The sequence below is a fragment of the Egretta garzetta genome, unplaced genomic scaffold, assembly GCF_000687185.1.
Source record: "Egretta garzetta isolate BGI_Z169 unplaced genomic scaffold, ASM68718v1 scaffold817, whole genome shotgun sequence".
Classification (NCBI taxonomy): Eukaryota; Metazoa; Chordata; class Aves; order Pelecaniformes; family Ardeidae; genus Egretta; species Egretta garzetta.
This window is the reverse complement of record NW_009260394.1, coordinates 514,528-525,161: the sequence shown is the minus strand read 5'-3', so window position 1 is coordinate 525,161 and position 10,634 is coordinate 514,528. Positions and strand designations below refer to the sequence as shown.

The window sequence follows — 10,634 nt, the reverse complement described above, 5'->3', positions numbered from 1 at the left end:
GTGTATGTCCAGGTGGCATAGCAGGTCAAAACCTACTTCCTCCTGGATTATGGGGGGTTTATTCCACTCACTGTCCCCATCTTCCAGCTTGGGGGGGTGGGTACCCTGGGGATAACTTGTCAGGCCATTAAAGACCGAGGCAAAGAAGGCGTTAAGTATCTCAGCCTTTTCCTCATCCTTAGAGGCAATGTTCCCCCTGGCATCCACTAGAGGATGGAGGTTCATTGGTTTCAACTGCAGAGTATAGTAGACAGGATAAGGGTGAAGGAAAATAAGCAATTGTTGGAGGAGGAGAGAAATCAAAATTCCATATTGAAGGAAGAGCTGAGGAATCAACTCTTGAGGGAAGCGGATACACTGGCGGAAGTAGATGTGAAGCTTTCAGAGAAAGGGATCCAGCAAGGTTACCCCCAGCGAGACTTACTGAAGGCAAGGGAGACCATAGAAAACCTCCCCCACATGTATCCACTGGTTAAAATGGAGTATTTGTATGAGGACAATAATGATGACCATCCTCAAATTCTCACCAAAGAAGTGCTGCAGAAAGAAGCTAAGGTTAGACAGGGGAAAGGAAAAGCTATAATTTGTGCAGTAGTGGGAGCGAGTCTGGTAGCGGCGGGGGGAAAGAAGAAACAAGGGTTTTGTCAAGCTGATGCCATAATAGACTCACTGCAGATGGTCATAAGGTCACTGCAGGAACAATTGAAGGAAACTAAGCAATTCTTGGAGGAGGAGAGAAATCAAAATTCCATATTGAAGGAAGAGCTGAGGAATCAACTCTTGAGGGAAGCGGATACACTGGCGGAAGTAGATGTGAAGCTTTCAGAGAAAGGGATCCAGCAAGGTTACCCCCAGCGAGACTTACTGAAGGCAAGGGAGACCATAGAAAACCTCCCCCACATGTATCCACTGGTTAAAATGGAGTATTTGTATGAGGACAATAATGATGACCATCCTCAAATTCTCACCAAAGAAGTCCCATTTACAGCAACTGAAATAGCAAAGTTGAAAAAAGACTTTGTGAGAACTCAAAAGGAAGCGGAGACAGAGTATGTGTGGAGAGTGTCCCTGTTAGGGGGGGATGGAATTTTGTTGCCAGAGAAAGAAGCAGAAGGATATTGGGGTCCGGGTGTGTTCCTATCTACAGGTAATCACCGAGCCCCATGGTCATTAACCCAGAGGGCTGCATATTGGGCCGGGGGACAGAACCCTTTGGAGAGGGGAGATCCCCTTGCCATAACAGGTACGGTGGATCAGTTAGTGGAAAGTGTGCAGAAAGCTGCCTGTCTCCAAATGATGTATGATCGGGAGCTCAAGTTTAACCGGAGTTCCCCGATGATGATGCCTGTGGACCCAGAGAGGATGACTCCCCTGATCTAGGGACTCCCTGATTCCCTGAAACCCATTGGGATCCAATTACAGGGGAAAATTCAAAATAGTCCCGAAGGAGAAAGAACTACAGCCACTCTAGAAGGGATAATAACCCCCGACCATCGTTGGTCTGGAAGAAAAGTGTGGACGTAGGGGGAGGTAGCACAGGAATTAATTAATTTTGGGAGGAAATATGGCCCTGTTGGTGGATCATTCCAAAGAAATGAAACTAGGGTTGTATGGTCTGCAGAGCAAGTTAACAATCTGCAGCTGCCAATTGGGAAGGGCCAAGATTTGAAGCCACTCCATGGCAATTAGCTGGGGAGAGAGAGAGCCCTAAGTCGACAGGGATTATGGCATCTAGGGCTTCAGAAGGGCATTCCCCAAGACCTAACGGATGGACTCCTGACCCAAAAATTAGAAAAGCTTGTACAGAAATGGCCAGAGAGGAAAGCCACTCTTGGACCAGTTCCTGATGCTCCACCCCTGACAGGCATCGAGGAGGGACCAACCAGAGAAAAGACGGGAAACTAGAACCTCCATTCCCTGAAGGTGTGGGGGGGAACGGAGGATGGATGTTCTTGAGACAACTCACCTTGAATGTAAGGGGGGATTTATTAATCATACTTGCTGTAGGACAAAGGAAAAGACCAGTCATTCTTCTGATTGATACTGGGACACAAATCACTACATTGACGCAGACCGAAGCAGAACAGTGTGGGATCTCGATCCCATCTAGAAACCTAATTGTCTTAAATGCTCTGGGAAAAACACAGTCAATGCTTATGACTTCAGTGACACTATGGTTACCAGGAGAGGAAACCCGCATCAATACCATGGTGGCCATAGGACCTTTTCAGATTAATCTTTTAGGTATAGATGTGTTGAAGGGAAGGCAGTGGCGTGACACTCAAGGGAAATCGTGGTCTTTTGGCATCCCCCAGATCAGGCAATTAGTTGAAACATCTTGGGCGGAGGTGCACTTATTGCAAACAGCACCTGTCCTTCCCCCCTCCAAGATTACCACAGTAAAACCCTACCCATTGCCATTAGGGGCCAGAGAAGGGATAGCCGCAGTAATTGAGGACCTCAGACAACAGGGAATTTTAGTGTTTACCAACTCCCCATACAATTCACCAGTGTGGCCGGTATGCAAACCTAATGGCAGATGGCGACTGACCATTGACTATCGGCGTTTGAGTGCAAATACTGGTCCCCTAACTGTGGCTGTACCAAACATAGCTGTATTAATTGCAAACATTCAAGAACAGGCCCACCCTATCTTAGCAACCATTGATGTAAATGACATGTTTTTTATGGTTCCACTCCAGGAGTGTGATCGAGATCAATTTGCTTTTACCTGGGAAAGACAACAGTATACTTTTACCTGTTTACCTCAGGGATATAAACACTCACCTACCCTGTCCCACCATGCCCTAGCCCAGGAATTGGCAATAATCCCGTCAGAAAAAGAGGTCAAAGTCTATCAGTATATCGATGACATACTAATAGGGGGACATACCATAGCTTTGGTGCAGACTATGCAAGACAGAATTATTGATCATCTAGAGGGAATAGGCCTTCAAATACCAAAAGAGAAAATACAGACTCCTGCCAGTGAGTTATGTGAAATCCCACATCTCCAGGGAAGACAAGGAACTTTGATCAGGACTTTTACATCAACCTCTTAAGTTTTAGCTTGCAAGCAGCCTAAGAGCAAGCAAACAGGTTAGAAAGACTTTACAGGCGGTCCAAAGGCTTCTTATATTTCTTCTGTTGAAAGAGCATTCTCTGCAACGTGTTAAGATGCTATGTTGAGAAAAGCTTGTTTTCAACTGGTACTTCTGTTCTACCTGACATGAACCAGACAGCTGACAGCTACTATATGCAGTTTTCTGTATACCCCTGTGCTGATACATTTAAGGAAGTTTTACCAGACCTGGTAGCCAGCTAAAATATCCTTGAATGACTATAACTACTCCCTGCAAGGTGGTTGGTGGTGAGGTTGAATTTTATCTCCAAACTTTTGCAAAACTAGTTTATGTTTTGGGAAGCAAATTGTACAAAAAAATTATACTGTATGTAGAATTCTTACCCATCACACAACACCCAATGGAGATAAAATAAAAAACATTAAAACTTTATTCTTTAGTGTTTTGTGTTCTAAACAAGAAGGAGAGATGTGCAAACTTAAAAAGAAAAAAAAATCCAGACATGAATTCCATGTATAGTACTTACTCCAGAATAACTTCTCATCTGAAAGCATCTTCTTCCCAGGGATTAAGTAAAAAGCTCAATACAGACTTGCTCTTGGAAGAAAAAATCCAAACTGAGTTATATATAGTCAGAAATAACTCCATATATAAATATTTTCCTTTTTAATGTAATCACAAAGTTTTATAAATACATTTTATGACCAAGGAAAAGTTGCTCTTTTTAAAGATTTTTTTAAAGACCAAAGCAAAGAATCAACCAACCAACCAAAAAAAAACCTGAAAACATGAAACATATACCTGACAAACAGAAAAAAAAAGGAAAAGACATCTGTAGTGAATGCTAGCAATCACATTGCACATACTTATCACAATGGCACATACTTAATTACACTTCCTTTTTCCTAGCATGAACAAAAGGGAATTAAAGCACAGATGTAACTACACTTTGTCTTTTAAGAATCTGCTTTTGATACTTTTACAATTAGTATAATATTTACATTTGAAAATTATGGCCTTAGATACATTGAGAATCACAGAGATGAGGGGATTAATGTAACACAAACATTAGCATAAATGTAAGTATTCATAATAGAAAACATCATAGGCATTATACTTTCAGATAGCCTTTTTTCCTCTAGATTTAGCATTTCCTAAGAAAAGTTATTATTATGCTGTCATTATTATTAACTTCCAAGGAGAGGAGCTGGTGAGATGGGATGTATCTCAAGACAAAGCAGTTTAGGGCCTTATGTATTATTTTTGTTAATATTAGTAGGTTCTTTTGGGTTTCAGAGGCAGTTGCTCAGACCCTGTGACTAAAAAAAAATGGCATATCCTAGTGCTAAGTAGCCGCAAACACCCAATCTGTCCCCAGATTATGCAAATGTGTCTGTTAAAACATGCATTTGTCAGAGTTCCCTTATACAAGAATTTCTCCACTGTGTAATTGCAACCAGATTGCAGAGTGAGAAGCATCAACAAGACAGAAAGTCACTAGGGAATTTATATCTCTAAATACGCTTATGTGTGAACAACAAGAATTCAGCCTTGAAGGGTGCAGTGCTACAAAGCACTCAGAGCTTTTTAGGCTCAGCCTCTAACTTAAAAGCCAAGTTTGGGGAAAGAAATAGCTCACAAGATATGGTGGACAAATTATATTGCCTAATCTACTTTAATATAGCTCCTTATTTTGATCAGAGTTGCTAATCATATTTTATAAATTTTAGTGCTAACTAGAAAGCTATGAAGCCAGAAAAATAATTTTAGAACTAGTGAAAGAAGTCTGGAAAAAAACCCAGGATTCATCTATTTAAATGCAACTCATCTACTTGTTTTTCTAAAGCCTCAGGGAACACAAAAGAAAGTCCTTTCGTATATCAAAAGCAAGTATTTATACACAGTGTCTAAAAGACTCAATTGAATGAGTTATCTCAAGGCAAAAGTTATAAGATTAAAGGAATATTGTCAACTTGAATATTTTAATGGCCTATTTTCTTTATAATCCTGTTTCTGATAGACCACCTTTTAAGTAGTGTGCCCTATTGGCATTTTAAATCTTTAAATATATTATAAAGGATCTCCTACTTAACAACTGATATTTACAGGACCTTTTCAGTGAGCATAAAATGAATAGACTAGAGGCTTCATCTGAGGTTATTGGAAAGATCTCAAAAAAACTTTAAGTCATATTCTAGCAAGTGATACAATGAAAATTATTATATTCAAATGCTTTCAAATGCACAGAGAAAAGAAATGAAACATCTTTAAAACAGCATTTCCCCCGTTATAAAATGTTTAACTACTATGGGTAAAAAGAATTTTGGAAAATGTAAAAATTGCAGCCCAAAACTCATTCTTATTTACAAGTAAAGGATTGTCATTTCCTTAAGAGCTATTCCCATCAGGAATGTTGAAATTGTAAAATTTGGCATGCACTCTCTTTCTTCTTTTTAAGGAACTCTCCTTCCTAGATGAATCTCACTTGCACTTTTTTTATCTGAAAAAAAGATTAGAAAGGGATAGTATCTGCCACAGAATGCAAAAGACCACCTGACTGACACTGACTTTTATTTTTGGTGGCATACCTCCTTTTCAAAAATGCCCAGTTTACTGTGGCTTCTGGAAAACATGATAAAAATAAATCCAGGAATTGTGTTATCTTACCTAAAATATCTTCTGGGAAATGGGTCTATTGAAATTTCTGGAGATTTTTGGATCACAGTAATTTTACCTAGCTTCTTGCTCACCTTGTTTGAGGCAGAATCATGAAGCTCCTGGCTAGTGCCCTTGAGTCTACTATCCAAGAGGATATAGGACAGTTTTGGTTAGCCAACCTCTTGCCAAAGATCTGACATGGGACAGTAGAGGAAATTGTTTTCTTTTTTGTAGGAGTGTGAAGAATTGAGGAGCTGGGAGCTCTTTAAGGACATTATTCTTGGAGTGTAAATCTATTGATTCCCATGTGTAAGAAATCAGGAGATCGGTATGGCTCAGTAAGGACCTCCTGGTCAAACAAAAGTGTAAGAAGTAAATGCACAGGCAGTGGGTTGAGATAAGGACAAGGAGAGATCATTCACCAGTTACTATCATGGGCAAAACAGACTCCACTTGGGGAAATTAGTTTAATTTATTACCAATTAAATCAGAGTAGGCGAGGATAAAAATCCCCTGAATCTTATAACACCTTCCCCCCACTCCTCCCTTCTTCCCAGGCTTAACTTCACTCCCAATTTTCTCTACCCCTTCCTCCCAAGCGGCGCAGGGGAACAGGGAATGGGGGGTTGGGTCAGTTCATCACACGCTGTCTCTGCTGCTCCTTTTTCCTCAGGGGGAGGACTCCTCATTTTTTCTCCAGCATAGGGTCCTTCTAACAGGAGACAGTCCTCCATGAACTTCTCCAGCATGAGTCCTTCCCACAGGCTACAATTCTTCACAAACTGCTCCAGCATGGGTCTATCCTTTCCATGGTGTGCAGTCCTTCCCGAACAGACTGCTCCACTGTGGGTGCCCTGAGGGGTCACAAGTCCTGCCAGCAAACTTACTTCAGCACAGGCTTCCCACAGGGTCACAGCATCCTTCAGGCATCCCCCTGCTCCAGCCTTGGGTCCTCCACGGGCTGCAGGTGGACACTGTGGACCTCCATGGGCTGCAGGGGGACAGCCTGCCTCACCATGGTCTTCATCATGGGCTGCAGGGGAATCTCTGTTTTGGCACCTGGAGCATCTCCTGCCTCTCCTTCTTCCCTGACCTTGGTGTCTGAAGGGCTGTCTTCTCTTACATCCTCTCACTTCTCTCTCTCCAGCTACTGTTCCCTGCAGGGTTCCCTTCTTAAATACATTATCCTAGAGATGTTACCACCATCACTGATTGGCTTGGCCTTGGCCAGCAGCAGTTCCACCTTGGAGCTGACTGGCATTGGCTCTATCAGACACAGGGAAAGCTTCTAGCAGGTTCTTACAGAAGCCACCCCTGTAGCTCCCCCTGCTACAAAAACCTTGCCATGCAAACCCAATACAGTGGTGCAGCTGATACAGTAGTGGGAGGTGATGCCATACAGAAGGAACCTTGACAGGCTTGAGGAATGGGGCCATGTGAATCTAATTAAGTTCAACAAGGTCAAGTGCAAGGTCCTGTACCTGGGTTGAGATAATCTCCAGTATCAATACAGGCTGGGGAATGAAAGGCTTGAGAACAGTCCTGCAGAGAAGGACTTGGGGATACTGGTGAATGAAAAATTGGACATGAGCTGATAGTGTGTGCTTGCAGCCCAGAAAGCCAACCATATCCTGGGCTGAATCAAAAGAAGCATGGCCAGCAAGTTGAGAGAGGTGATTCTTGCCCTCTCCTCTGATCTCGTGAGACCCCACCCAGAGTATTGTGTTCAGATCTGGAGCGCTCAGCATAAGAGAGATATGGACCTGCTTGAGCAAGTCCAAAGGAGAGCCGTGATGATGACCAGGGGGCTGGAGCTCCTCTCCTATGAGGACAGGCTGAGAGAGTTGGGTATGTTCAAGCTGGAGAAGAGAAGGCTCTGGGGAGATCTTATCGTGAACTTTCAATGTATAAAGGGGGCTTATATGAAAGATGGGGAAAGCCTTTTACCAGAGCCTGTAATGACAGGACAAGGGACAACAATTTTAAAATGAAAGACAGTAGGTTTAGATTGGACATAAGGAAGAAATTTTTCTTATGATGAGGGTGAAACACTGGAGCAGATTGCCCAGAGAAGTTATGGATGACCCATCACTGGATGTGTTTAAGGTAAGGTGGAAGGGGCTTTGAGCAACCTGATCTAGTGAAAGATGTCCCTGCCGATGGCAGGGGGGTTGGTCTAGATGATGTTTAAAAGTCCCTTTGAACCCAAACTGTTCTATGATTGCTATGATTCTGTAGTAACAAAGGATGCTCTTTCAAAGATTTTCAGACATTTATTCTTATTGTTAAATTTTTTTTTGGTGCACTTTTTATGACTTAGAAGAGCACTAATAAAACAAATATTATGTTAGTCAATGAAGTAACATTGTCAACTGTAAAATTTATGAAACAGCTCAGTCTATTAATTGTGCTGAAACCACTGTATCATATCCTGCAGGATAATGAATAGCAATCACATAACAATTATGCTTCATTTCTTACAGACCCAAATTTATTTTCTAGCAGTGGTAGAAATGGAAGGCAGTAAGTCCTTATCTTTAGGTTTGGTTTTTTTTTTTTTTTAAATGAGTGCTTCAAGAACATATTAGTGTGATACTCTTCAATATGACTTTTTTTTTTCAGGTGGAAACTCATGAATTTCAGGACAGATAGAGAAATCAATATGTAATGGATCTGGAAACTGGAGTTTGTATCTCCCAGCATCCATCTCCACACAGCTCTCACATCTCCAGGATCTTCTTCCTCTTCCAGAATCTTCTGTCCAGCCAGAATCTGTATCTTCTTCTTTTCAGGAGCAGTTCTAATTTTCAGACTCCTTTTCTTTTCAGGCCCTCAGTTTTCCACCCAAAGGTCTAGGTGCAGAAGTGCAATGCCTGATCAGCCACCTATTTGGTGTTTCTGTCTCATGTCTGTTTATTAAGTGGAGGATTCAGGATGTACTGCTTTTGTTTAAACCACTCACTGTCAAAATTTACAACAAACCCATACTGGTTGCAATTAGCAAGCAGCAGGCTTCTGCTTGAGAGTTCATATTCTCAGTTTTGGACACCTGCCCTCCTCCACACCGCGCACACAAACACACACACACAATTATCTGCCACCTGTTAGCATTCACAATTCAAGATATATTCACCCCTACAATAGCAGTCTAAGGATTTTACACAATGTCTAAAACAATGTAAGGATTTTACACAATATCTAAACATACATTTAAGGTTTTATATTATATTTAACATGATGGAAAAAATATTACTTTCAAAATTATTATTCCTAGCAATTACATTTTGTTATATCAGATTATAAGGGGGATTAGTTTAGCAGTAATTTAAAAGAAAAAAAAAATGTCCTTTAAGATGATGGAAATAATGTGTACCCAGAAAACACAAAAAAAAGAAGTGTGAGGAAAGACCCACACAAATTCTGCAATAGAGCTATCAATCATTAAAAACTCAATAACCCAGAAAGCAATAGGGAAATAGGAAATCAAAGAATTACTCAATTGTCATCCAAATTGACAGTAGGTATAAAAATCTATATCCAGCTGTGTGATGTATTGCAGTAACTACTGGGATGGCTTCCAGAACAAAAACACTCTTAGCTCAGTATGTATGAGGCTGGTTCTCTCTTAACAAACAAATCAAAACAGATGCAAAAAGTTGCTGACTAAATGGAGTTATCTTCAAAAACTTGTGATGGCTGGGCTTTGTTTCTAGTTTAAGTGATGGGCCTACAGAATTTTAGCTGTGACATTTATTGCTCAACAAATATAGCAACACGAAAAATTGTCCTAGATTAATATTGCACTGAGCACGGCATGCAGGAACACAAACAGCAAGGGAGTCAACTGGTCTTCAGAAATTTGGATTCCACAATTGATAGTTGATACTTTATTAGGAGCATAGGACTATTTACACTTTTTTTTTTTTTTTTTTCAAAAGCTAGCTGGACCTGTTTTGTAACAGTAAGCCTTTAAAAGACACAGGGATATTTTAATTGAATCATCAGACCATTTAGGTTGGAAAAGACCTTTATGATCATTGAGCTCAACCATAAAACTAACACTGCCAAGTCCACCACTAAACCATGTCCTTAAGCGCCACATCTTTTCAGTCACCATTGGCTACACTGTTGTTACTAACACATGCATAAAATATAACTCAGAAGTGTTTTCTAGTTTTTCATTGTTTACCACACCTGGTTTTCTACTGACAGTTTAGAAAAAAGAAAAATAAAAATTCTCCTTGATGGAAGAAAAGCACCCAGCTTTGACTCTGCTCTGATTTTATGAAATGCAGGTGTTCGGGTCGACTTTAAAATGATTCAGTTTATATTGTGTAAACGCAGAAGGTCATCAGTGCTCTTGGAGTTAGTTAGATAATTCTCTCTACAGAGAATTATAAGGTAAATAAAAAAGTAATTATGGGTCAGTGTACAAAGATATTAATGTACATCATATTAAAGCTGTATCGAAAGAGTTGTTGGCAGGACATTGTGGTAAGACCTCAGCAGGTCTAAGACCTGTAATTCTGTATATTTTTTAGCTATTGTTTTATTCAGTCATTTTATTTCTTTCTGTATTTTTTTCCTCTACATTTTTGTCTCCCCTACTATGCCTATTTAGACATTAAGCTAAACATTGAACTCTGTCTAATTAGCTAGTATGAGTGATTTTATGATAGCTATGATCAGTGTTGAAAACCAGTATGTAAGAGCCTTTGGAATACAAAAATTACACTGAGAATGATCACTGAGAATACTAAATATTTAAAACTTTCTTCTACATCTCTGTAATACTTTTCTACTTATTATACAATAAGACCTTATCATCTATCTCATAGCTTTGATGCTAGTCTCTTTAGTCTGCCACTTGCAATGGCTGCAGGAAGGGAAAAG

The 10,634-nt window shown here is 40.5% G+C and overlaps 1 pseudogene; it reads left to right on the top strand.

Annotated features, from left to right (window-relative positions):
- Positions 1 to 213: 213 nt before the first annotated feature.
- On the top strand, positions 214 to 1,918 carry LOC104130047 (annotated as a pseudogene).
- The last annotated feature ends 8,716 nt before the right edge of the window (positions 1,919 to 10,634 follow it).